This window comes from Fundulus heteroclitus, chromosome 12, assembly GCF_011125445.2.
Source record: "Fundulus heteroclitus isolate FHET01 chromosome 12, MU-UCD_Fhet_4.1, whole genome shotgun sequence".
Classification (NCBI taxonomy): domain Eukaryota; kingdom Metazoa; phylum Chordata; class Actinopteri; order Cyprinodontiformes; family Fundulidae; genus Fundulus; species Fundulus heteroclitus.
The window spans coordinates 28,445,689-28,457,771 of NC_046372.1; the positions used below are offsets into that span (position 1 = coordinate 28,445,689).

General features: G+C 38.1%; 1 long non-coding RNA gene across 1 annotated transcript; it reads right to left on the minus strand.

Moving 5' to 3' along the window:
• Window positions 1-685: 685 nt before the first annotated feature.
• On the minus strand, window positions 686-1,463 carry LOC118564710. Its single transcript, XR_004931998.1, has 3 exons — window positions 1,433-1,463; window positions 1,006-1,282; window positions 686-716 (listed from the first exon to the last, which is right to left on the minus strand). It is a non-coding gene; the product is annotated as an uncharacterized LOC118564710 (long non-coding RNA).
• Window positions 1,464-12,083: the final 10,620 nt, after the last annotated feature.

Sequence of the window (12,083 nt, forward strand, 5' to 3'; positions counted from 1 at the left end):
TCCTGTTTTTGGCTTCATCCATTTCATCAGCCAGTTTTTTTTAATACAGCCCGTTTTATTGTTAATACATGGATTGTTTACTGGGAAAAACCTGGAGAATTAATGGAGTTCTTTCAGTCTTAATTTCAACAATAAAAGCAATCCTTGTGAAAAAGGTGTATTCACTTTGATTAATATTGGTAAGAATTGGAAATGAAGAGTTTATCAAAGGGTATGTTTATTATGCAATGTGGAAAATAAAGGACTGTTTAATTGTCTCACAATGATTGCATCCTCAGTTTTAGTAAAAATAACCTCAGCATTTTCAAAAGGTTTATACAGTACCTTACACATTTACTATCACAATCCTAGCAATTCTACATTTTTATTCAGTGAATACACTAACTTAGTTAGATTTCCCTGGCTAGATTTTATTACTTGAAAACCCTTTGCAACAATGGTAACCAAAATAAGATTAAACTCGTAAAGTGTTGGTCATACTGGACAGTAGCAACATATATATATATATATATATATATATATATATATATATATATATATATATATATATATATATATGTATCTGAACCGTGTGATTCAGAATGTCCCAGTGCATCCATGGCTGCCCTCAGTGCTACCAGTTGTTCGGGGCTCAACACATTGCCAGTTTCAGGAATAGTGACCCCACAGTGTGGGTCATCCAGCAGTCCACTGTCAATATGAGGCAGGCAGAGTCCCTGTAAGAAAGATGGAGATATATAGAGAATAAAAAAGAGGCCATGATTGTGTTGCTACAACTTACTGAATATAATTTAATTCATGGAGCTAAGGATTGAAAAAAAGACTCCAAAATCCATTAATTATTTTAATAATAAACACATTTCAAAGAAAACAGTTTCAATGCCACCTCTCTGATGTATTCGATGTTTTGTTGTATTGGAATGATCAGATAAATTCATTTCTGGTTTGAAATATATGCATTGTGAGAAACTGTATAATAGCACGCACAAAAAAAATCCATCTTACCTGTGTGATTTCTGGTTCTACTACACCATGCTGGATGCTTCCCATCTCCCATAACTGACTGAGTGTCAGATTCCTCTCAGTTCTGAGTGAATGGTCATCTCAGCCACTGCTGATGGTGTGAAAACTTAGTTGTAGTCTTGGGATAAATAAATAGTGACAACAGAAGTTATCTAACATGTTTGACAGCTCAAGCAAACTGTTGTCCTCTCCTGAGTGCAGCACATTGTTGTATATGTTTGTTCCTGCGCACCACACGTCTCTCCAAACACGTTGAATTCTGAAAGGAGAGTTAAATCATGGTTTAAATACGTTATATTTCAAAAGTCCGTTACACAGCATTTTTAGATCAGAGATAAAACTAAACAGTGCCTTTACATGATCTATCAGTGAGCTATTCCTTTTTCACCGGGAAAGCTTTGAAAGTTACCTGTGGGGTGCTAATGCTGTTAGCTGTGATAACACGTTTTTCTTCTTTAGCCAAACCGGCGCGTTTCAGTTTCTTTTGGGTGCGCCCCCTGCTGTCGGGAAGTCTGAACAACAACAACAACTCAATGCATCACGTGACTTTTGGCTCAAATTTACCGCAGCGGTAGTGGGATTGTTTCGTATTCGAGCAGAGGCTGTTTTGTGCGAGCAGAGACCGTTTTGTGCTCGAGGAAAATTTATAAATGATATTTTGAGTGCAAGGTTGGCGACAGCGTCAATTCGTCTTGGGAATGACATATACAAGTCCTGCACAGTGGTCAGAGGGATTTTAAGCCATTCGTCTTGCAGGATAGTGGTCAGGTCACGACGTGATGCTGGTGGAGGAAAATGTTTCCTGACTCGCTCCTCCAAAACACCCCAAAGTGGCTCAATAATATTTAGATCTGGTGACTATGCAAGCCATGGGAGATGTTCAACTTCACTTTCATGTTCATCAAACCAATCTTTCATCATTCTTGCTCTGTGTATTGGTGCATTGTCATCCTGATACACGGCACCTCCTTCAGGATACAATGTTTGAACCATTGGATGCACATGGTCCTCCAGAATGGTTCGGTAGTCCTTGGCAGTGACGCGCCCATCTAGCACAAGTATGGGGCCAAGGGAATGCCATGATATGGCAGCCCAAACCATCACTGATCCACTCCCATGCTTCACTCTGGGCATGCAACAGTCTGGGTGGTACGCTTCTTTGGGGCTTCTCCACACCGTAACTCTCCCGGATGTGGGGAAAACAGTAAAGGTGGACTCATCAGAGAACAATACATGTTTCAAATTGTCCACAGCCCAAGATTTGCACTCCTTGCACCATTGAAACCGACGTTTGGCACGGCCAGGCTGCTATAGCCAAAGGTTTGGCTATAGCAGCCTGGCCGTGGATATTGACCCTGTGGAGCTCCCGACGGACAATTTTGGTGGAAACAGGAGAGTTGAGGTGCACATTTAATTCTGCCGTAATTTGGGGAGCCGTGGTTTTATGTTTTTTGTATACAATCCAGGTTAGCACCCGAACATCCCTTTCAGACAGCTTCCTCTTGCGTCCACAGATAATCCTGTTGGATGCGGTTCGTCCTTCTTGGTGGTATGCTGACATTACCCTGGATACCGTGGCTCTTGATACATCACAAAGACTTGCTGTCTTGGTCACAGATGCGCCAGCAAGACGTGCACCAACAATTTGTCCTCTTTTGAACTCTGGTATGTCACCCATAATGTTGTGTGCATTGCAATATTTTGAGAAAAACTGTGCTCTTACCCTGCTAATTGGACCTTCACACTCTGCTCTTATTGGTTCAATGTGCAATTGATGAAGATTGGCCACCAGGCTGGTCCAATTTAGCCATGAAACCTCCCACACTAAAATGAGAGGTGTTTCAGTTTCATTGTCCAACCCCTGTAATTGTTTCTAGAAGTGTTCAGTTAGGTTTTGTAATAAAAAAAAACATGGATATTGGCTGACATTTCTTCTTATTAGTATGCTGTTTTGGAACAGGAGCTGATAATATTAAGACCACGTTTGTAGATGTGAACCCGTAATTCAGCCAACACAGAGTACGTTGAAAAGGTTTTTTGGGAAAGTGAGTAGAGCTCTGGCAGATCAGGCAGGCAGGGAAACAGAAGATGCAGGCGTTGACCAACCAGACACGGGATGAAGGCAGGTACTGACCAGTGTAAATGACACTTAAGGAACCACCAGGACAGGCAGAGCAAACAGCTGGATCTCCCAAGGAGCAAAGCAGACTAGAGCAGCACACAGACACTGGAACCAAACATCAGTGGGACTGCACATGAACTTAGACACAGAGCCCAGCTGACTGATCACACAGGAACTGGTAGGATTCATGGCAGCAGTACATAAGAGATGAGACGAGATGGTCTGGAGTGAGTGGGGCATTTTTTGGGGGGTGAAAAGATTGGAATTGGGTCGTTGACACTGCTGTGAGAAAGACAAGAGTTGTGTCGCATTTCCCTCTAGTGTGAACAAAGCCTCAATCTACGTTTTATCAAATTCTGATGTAATTGAGTTATGTTAAAACACAGTTTTCTGAAGCAAACAAAAACCTTTAAGACCTATCCTCTAAACTGCATAAGCACTATCATATTTGAGTGTTAACATACCATATGGTATGGTATGGACGTTACTACTTTGAAGTAAAGTCTGTACCTTTACCATCTGGAAATTCCATAAGATTTTTGGAGAACAAATTGTTTTCTTGACAAAAAGGACAATTTTAACGAGAAAATGTCGAATGGATATGTGACCACATTTGGCAAAATAGGAACATTATCTTTCATAATTTCTGGATTTAAAGGAAGTAAGAACCTAAAATAAAGCAAAGAGGAAACAACACAGTGCATTCAATAACTTCTGACATAACTAGAACAAAGTTAACAGCCAGACCTCCAGGGGGACTGTGGGTGTTGTTTGAGACCATATATATAATCAGATGAGAAAATACTTATTTTGCTGTGGTTTTAATTTCTTATATGTCATCTGTTAGTATAAAACATTTTATGAATGTGGATTGAGTTATTGAATAAATAAATAACCCTATTTTGCAAACTTTCCTCCTGCATGTTTATCCATAATAATGAGTTGTACCAACATTATTTTTCCTTAGTCTCTGAGTCAAATGAGATCAATGAAAGATTGAACATTTGACTGCAGATGCCATCATTCTCCTTTCAACAACCACACGTGTAGCATTAGCTTGAAGTGAATCTTTAGTCACTTTAGCTTCTTTTCCACCAAATGTCCCATGATTCAAATACCTTTTTTTATTTCTTACCAATACAGAAAAAATACAGAATATGTTGTTTCCTCTTTGTTTTCACTGCTCTGAAAGGAAATGAGAAATTTATTCAAATCAGCTTGCAAAATAAGCATTCACCAAATTCCTCTCTTCTTCTATAAACTGCAGCAACCATTTTCTTCATGGTGTTCATGACATTACAAATGGGCAGAATAATTACTCTGGTAAAATTGAAATTCCCAGCAATTTAACTTCAACCTAATGTTATAGATGTTTAGGTGGTGTGAGCGGCATTAGTGTGGTGCAGTTAAACCCTAACAAGTAGGGTCAACATGGACAGATTATGCGGAGAAAAGTAATGTAGACATTGATGGCACAGCTCACTATAAGAAGTAAGGTATTTTCATGACAAAGTTGTTGGGAGAAACACCTCTGATGCCAATCTGTGAACATCCATTCATCCATCCATTTTCTAGCACGTCTATCCCTTGTGGGGTCACGAGGGGTGCTGGTGCCTATCTCCAGCTGTCAACGAGTGAGAGACGAGGTACACCCTGGACAGGTCACCAGTCTATCGCAGCTTATACTAGATAAATCACGATATAACTATTCCCTTTATGAATTAAATTTTGAGCTGTTGGCTTTGCTATTTCTATTTGTGTCTTGGTTTGGCCATTGGGTTAAGCATTCATGCCTGGGGTTTGTGGTTCAAACCAAATGTCATCACTCTCTAGCAACATTAACTGTGTTCTTGGCTTCCTTGTGTTTACTTTCTCCATTTCACATTTTTTTATACATGACTGGATTTCAGACAAGGAAATGTAATGTATGACTACAATGAGCCACAACAATTTGTTGCAGAACGTATGATACAAATTTGGAATGAAACATCACTAAAAAGGTAGATTGTTTTTTTTTTTCTTTCTTCTTTGATAACCTGGGCTCATAATGCTCATTTAATCACAGCCTGCAGACAACAGGATTTGCAGGATTTGGAAAATACAGACTTTGAAGTAATTAGCCGGATACTGGACACTGGATGAGCCACCAGGTATTTCTCATTAAGGCCACTTTAGTTGGAAAGATGTAGAAATATTAATGATTTTTTCTTCTATACTAGTGAGGATAAATAAGAAATGCTTTATATCATCTGAACTCAAAAGGGTTTAAAATGTCCTAAAATTGAGTTCCATCTCACTGTCAGACCTTTAATTTAGATGCTTCATTTCACTAAACAGAAAGCCCAACATTATGCTGATAAAGGTAAGAGAAGTACATACTATTAAATTTGTACAAAATCTTTAAAACTTTGAAACTTACAGAAAGTTGTACATGTGTAAATGCTGTTTGCACTGAAATGTTTTTAGCATATACCTGTCCCACAGTTTTTCCAGTAAATCTGCTCTGAATGTGCAAATATGCCATCTTCCAAAATGACACACACCAAAAGTGCGTCGTAAATCTTTCCCGTCGCCTCTCCTGGGGGTTTTCTCATACATATTGCAGCATGCCGGCTGTGTCATTTCCTCATAAATAATTTATCATGCATCACTAATGTATATACTGGAGCTATCTGACTTCTGAACAAGATCTCGGGCTGCCAGGTCAACACGAATGTCACCACACTAAACATTGTTCAATATTACACCACTGAAGCTACTGACATCCACTGACTGAAATTCGGTCAAATCTTTATACTGTATTGAAGAATTGTTCTGCAAATACAAGAAAAAAAACTGAGGACATTTTTAAGGTGCCTGCCACTTGGTGTGTATGGTCCAACCTTGTTTAATCGTTTTCTTCTAAAGGATACATAAAAAAACAATCAGCAACTGCTCAATGCCTTGTCAATCCCTGGTACTTCTATCCACGAAAGACTAAAATTATTATTTTAAATCTAATCTTTAAGCTTTACTTTGACGGCCTTGTTTAAGGCCCTTAAACCATTTAAGACCAGAATTCTATGTAGGCCATGTGGATTCATTTAGATTTTGTGCACAACATGTGGAGTGAAAGTTTCTGCCCCTGCTTCCAAGACAGCTTTAACTTACAGTTAAAGCTGTAAGTTATTTGATAGTATGTGTGTGTGTGTGCGTGTGTGTTTATGTGCAATGACAGTTGTAAAACAAAAAAAAGAAAAAGGAAGGAAATGGAAAGAAAGGAAATGGATGTCAAATCTTACCTGGGCTGATGGAATAGCATTAATAAGCAGGCATTTTATCCCTCTAGCTCAGGGGTGTCAAACTCATTTTGGTTGAGGGGCCGCATTCAGCTTAATCTGATCTCAAGAGGGCCACACGAGTAAACTCATTGCAAGATTAAATAGAACTAATAAATGTGGACTTGTTGTTGATTTTTATATTAAATTAATTTCACTTTTACACAATATATTATGAATAACCTCAGCGTTTTTAAGAAAAGTATGTGCAATTTCAACAATACTTTTACTCAGTTAAACATTTACTTGTGCATTATGCATAAGAACTGATCACAGTGATTATACAATGTTGAAAAACATTTATTCACATTTTTTGGAACTTAAAAACACTGTCCTACATGACAAAATACATAAAACAGATAAAAATTAAGAAGTGATTTAAATTTTTCCACGCCTGAAGCTTAATCTGCTAATTAAACACAGCGCCCCTCGTGGACAATATAGGAACTGCATATTTTCAATTAAACGAAGTACATGTTTTTTTCAATAATTGTTTCATCATTCTCTTCCTCTTATCTCCTCTTTCTTTCACCTTTTGTTTTTCTTCTTCTTGTTCTTCCTTTCCTCTCCTACTTTCCCATTGTAGTGTCCATATCATTTGAGATATTCCCCACGTGAATCATAATAAAACTATTTACATTCATAAGTCAAGCGGAGCACTATGGCAAAAGCAGTTCTGCTCCACTTGTGAAAGTCAAATCTGATGAGCTCTTTTTGGCAATAAGACAAGTTAATTCTTATTGCCACATTGCCAGACAGGACACTGGGAGAAAATTTTTAATAATGATAATGCATTTAGCCACAGGGCCGGACTAAATTGTTCGGTGGGCCGGATTCGGCCCGCGGGCCGTATGTTTGACACCCCTGCTCTAGCTCATCTATTGGTTGTCCAACATGCCAATTGTGATGCACTCATGTAACGCCAATGCGCGTGCATGCTCCTTGGTAGTTTCCGCATGGGCATTTCTAGTGTTTATGTATCCAGTTAGCTTTGTTGTTAGCCATTGTAGCTCAGCTGGTCTCACCACATACTTTGAAAAAGGCTAAGAGTCGCAAGAAGCAAACTCTCTTACAACTTTATGAGAAGAAGATAAAAAAAAAAGAATTTTATTGATCTCACAATGGAGAAATTCACTTCTGCATCTTAACCCATCCCTTTGGGGAGCAGTGGGCTGCCACTGTGCAGTGCCTGGGGAGCAATTGGAGGTTAAGGGTCTTGCACAGGGACCCAGAATGGGAGCTTGTGGGAGTTGATCTCAGAAACTCTGGGACCAAAGCTCTGTGCTCTAACCACTAGGCCACCACTCCCACAAGGCCTCAGAGGAAGGAAATAAGACCAGAGTGTATTTGGGAGACTTTTTCACATGATCTCCCTGAGGAGCAGAAGAGCAGGTAAAATGGGACTTTTCTTACTTACATTTCTGGAAATATCACAGATTCTACCTTTAATTCTGAAGAATATATGTACATTTGATTTTGAAAGTCTAAATAAATAAAACATTTTCATGGCTGGCTTCAGCTTATTGGTTATTTGAAATGTCATCCTCTGATAATGCAACATGTTTAAACATAGTCTCTTACTTTGAAGAGCATCTTTTTGATTATCTCAAAGTTCAACTTTGTCCCTTGTTGACTGCTGCAGTAAGTACAATAGGAAATGTAAAACTTGCTGTTGAAATAATCATACACATACAGTATAAAACTGTATGTGTACAATTATGCATTATGTGTTGTCATTTCTGCTTTAACTTTCTGTTCTCTCTCTTTTATCTTCATAGTAGGTACACCTGGTCTGGCGTTCTGTTAACTGTGACATCATCCAGAGAAGACGGCTCATCTGCTACTACCATCTAATGTAGAACAGATTACTGGATCAATGTGTGCTTCTGTGCTTTTTTGTCTCTCTTGTTGTGTCTCTGCTCTGTCTTCTGTAACCTCCAGTCGGTCGAGGCAGATAACTGTCATACTGAGCCCGGTTCTGCTGGAGGTTTTCCTTCCTGTTAATGGGGAGTTTTTCTCCCCACTGTCGCTTCATGCTTGCTCAGTATGAGGGATTGCTGCAAAGCCATGTACAATGCAGACGACTCTCCCTGTGGCTCTGCTTCTTCAGGAGGAGTGAATGCTGCTTGCCGGGACTTTGATGCAATCAACTGGTTTCCTTATATAGGACATTTTTGACCAATCTGTATAATCTGACCCAATCTGTATAATATGATTGAACTTGACTTTGTAAAGTGCCTTGAGATGACATGTTTCATGATTTGGCGCTATATAAATAAAATTGAATTGAATTGAATTGAGTAAATTATTTTGAAGAGTATCTCATTCCATAGTGAATGTCCAAATTAATACAAATAATTAAACATCTTTGGTAACACTTTAGAAAGATGCCTTGTTATGTGGAAATTTGCCTTCCATTCATTGCTATAGGAGGCACCTAAAATCATCTAAAATCAAATTAACATCCCCTAACTATTACCATATATGTGTGTTTCTATAGCAAAACTAAAGATAACAGAATAATGCCTCGACTTTCTCAGATACTAATAAATAAATATGGTGCCTTTTCCCGTGGGTAATAGAGAAGTCTTATTGGTAATGTACATAATTTCAGGATATTTTTAACTGTCGACAGAATTACTGTCATGATCCATTGGTGTTGGTCCATTTGGTTTTGATTTGTGTTTGTTTTTTGATCTTGTCTGTGTTTTATCATTGTCATTTTAATCTGTTTATTCTTCTATGATCTTTATTGTGATTAGGTCACATCTTATTCGTTGCATTTTTGTTTTTTATCAAGTGTTGTCGTTTATGTTTGGTTCAGCACCCTTTGGTTTTTCTGTATTAATTAGGCCTAGTGCACACTCAGCTGTGGATATCTGGGGAAAAAAGGAAACATTTTTATAGGGTTAGGCCTTTTATACACATGTAAATGGCGCTTTAAAAACTAAAGATTGTCAAAACTCCGGCCAAAGTGGAGGTTTCTAAAAACTCGTTGAGGATATGTACATAAGACAGAGTTTTAGGGTCTGGGACATGAAGGCGCTGACGCCAAATGTGCAGCCATTGTTATAGACTTGGCCATACAGTGGAGTAAAAATAACGGATGTCAAAGAGGGGGCTGATTTTTACGTTGCTGTTGTAATTGACTGTTAACAACACGTCTCTAATCAAGTTTAAACTGGACAAACTCACTAACCTACAGCATCTCTGGTCATTTATTTCCAACTGGCATTACCCTGCTGGCACAGCATTTCCTGTTTTCACCTCAGTATGGAGACATCAAATTTGAAGCATACATGGAAAATTATAAACATTACAGTTGGTTCAGATGCTATTTTTTTATTTGTTTTTACAACCCAGCTGCTCCAATACGATTAAGTGCAAAAGAGAAAAATGCTTGGAGGTCAGATGTTTTACACAGGCACAAAGCTGTTCAACATTGCTTTTATTTTGAAGGACTTTGACAAGCTGACTTTGGTTTTAGCTTTGCTGCTACAATGCCCCACCTGCCATGTTTAAAAAATGGTTTACACAGGTTTGTGTGGATGAAAACTTTTCTAAAAGCAACCGAGTGTATGGTATTATTTTAAAACATGATATGGGGGATATTTTCTTTTTTATGAAAACCCACCTACATGTTGTACAAGGCCTTAGTCTCCCTCCCTAAGTTTCCCTGCTTTCATTCTGCCACAGCTGTTCTGGATTCCCTCTGATTGAGCTCACCTGGTCCATCTGTCATTCTCCACCCTTGCATCAGTGTTTAGGCTCCTCATTTCCCTTTGTTCTGTGCTGGGTTCTTCTGTTATGCTAACACCGGTTCCCTGTCTTGTTCTCTTTGAGCTATAAACTGTAAGTTCTTTATTTCATCGTTAAAACATTTCTCGTTACCTCTCTGCCTCTGGTCTGCCAGTATTCTCAACCAACCTGTGCACATTGAGAAAATAATGCAAAACACAGAGCAAAGGAAAACTATTGCATGTGTCGTTCCAGGTCAGTCATCCCGCCACAAGTGCTGCCATGAAAGCTGAAGTCTTGAATTGTATTAGGTAGTTGCATACCTGAATATTTGTGTAAAATTAAATACTTATTTTCTTTCATATATCCTGCAACATATTAAAAATAATAAAGTGAACAACAATGTGATTCACAGAAATTTAACCTTTCTTTTTCTTAAATTTTTTTAACACTCAAAATGAAGTGGAAAAAGACTGATACATAGCTACTCAAAGGATCCATAAATAAGACACAAAGAAAAAAAGAATAGATGCATTTATTCCCTTTGAATGGTGATAAAATGCATCAGTGACATTTTTAGAGTTTCAGAGGTGAAAATATGGCAGATGCATCATCCTCCCTGCTGTTCTGGGACAGGCAGCCATGTTCCTTATAATGTATGTTGCAGTCCTTACAGACCAATAACGCTAAAGGCTTACATAGAAGAGGATGTTAAAGGTGCATAGTTATTTGACTTTTTTAACATTTAAACGTCAGTAGCTCACTCTGGTTGCATACAAAGTTTTTATGAAAGATTATCACGTCCTGCTAGTTGTTATTTGGGGGTTTTATGCTTTGTTTTTGCTCAATTTGTTAGTAAGTAAAGCCTTTGGTGTTTATTTACAATTTTAATGGAAGTATGTACTGCACATGCACAGCAGGAGTTAAAACTAGGAAGCGGCTAACGACTATTAGCATCTCCATGCGAAACAATGAAGAATGTTCCAACATCTAGTGGGGGAAAAAAACGCAAAAACATAAATAATTATAAGAAGGAAAACAATGAAATGTTGCTGGGAATATAATACGAATGTTGGTGTTCACTGAAGCGGATGTTAAACCTGCCGATTGCTCAGATTTTACCACACAGTTGACTGATGTGAGCAAATGTTCTGATATGAAGCTCTTAAAGCTGCTGTTAGATCATTTATTTAATTAATAACTGTTGGTCTTTGATCATGCCGAGCTGCCGCTTTACTGTGAAGTATTGCAGAGTCAGGCTTGGTACGGCATTACTTAATTTTGATTTATTAATTCATCAAACCAGCATTATGATAGTTCTGCCAATCGCGCCCGGTGCCGGGGCTATTTCTGTCCACAAAAAGGATCATCAAAACATTATCAGGATCAAGGCTTGGTGTAAATAACCTTATTTAATCATGACCAAACTTGTTTTTGGTCTTTTTTGAAGCATATAACATGGCTATATACCTTTAGGCTTTATTACTCAAGCAGCCAATGTTTTGTAATGATTTGATTATTCCCTGTCCTCCTCTCTATTGGATTTATCGCTTTATGAAGCAATGGTAAGAAACCTACCCTGTATTTTATGTTGGATAAACATTAATTAGTTTTACTTTTTTATTATTTGACAGGCTTTACATTTTTCACTTATCCCACCAAATTGCTTAATTTTACTTTTCTTTTTCTTTCTTTGTAAAAGACAAGCCCATGTGATACATTTCTGCACATGGCAGTAATTACTTTTAATTTACAAAATCTTAAAATGATGACTGTTATAAATTTGTTCTCTCCTAAAAATGTTGTTCTGAACACAACATTTGAATGCATCTTTCATAACTGATATGTCATCACAACTGATATGTCAAGGATTCTGGCCTAAA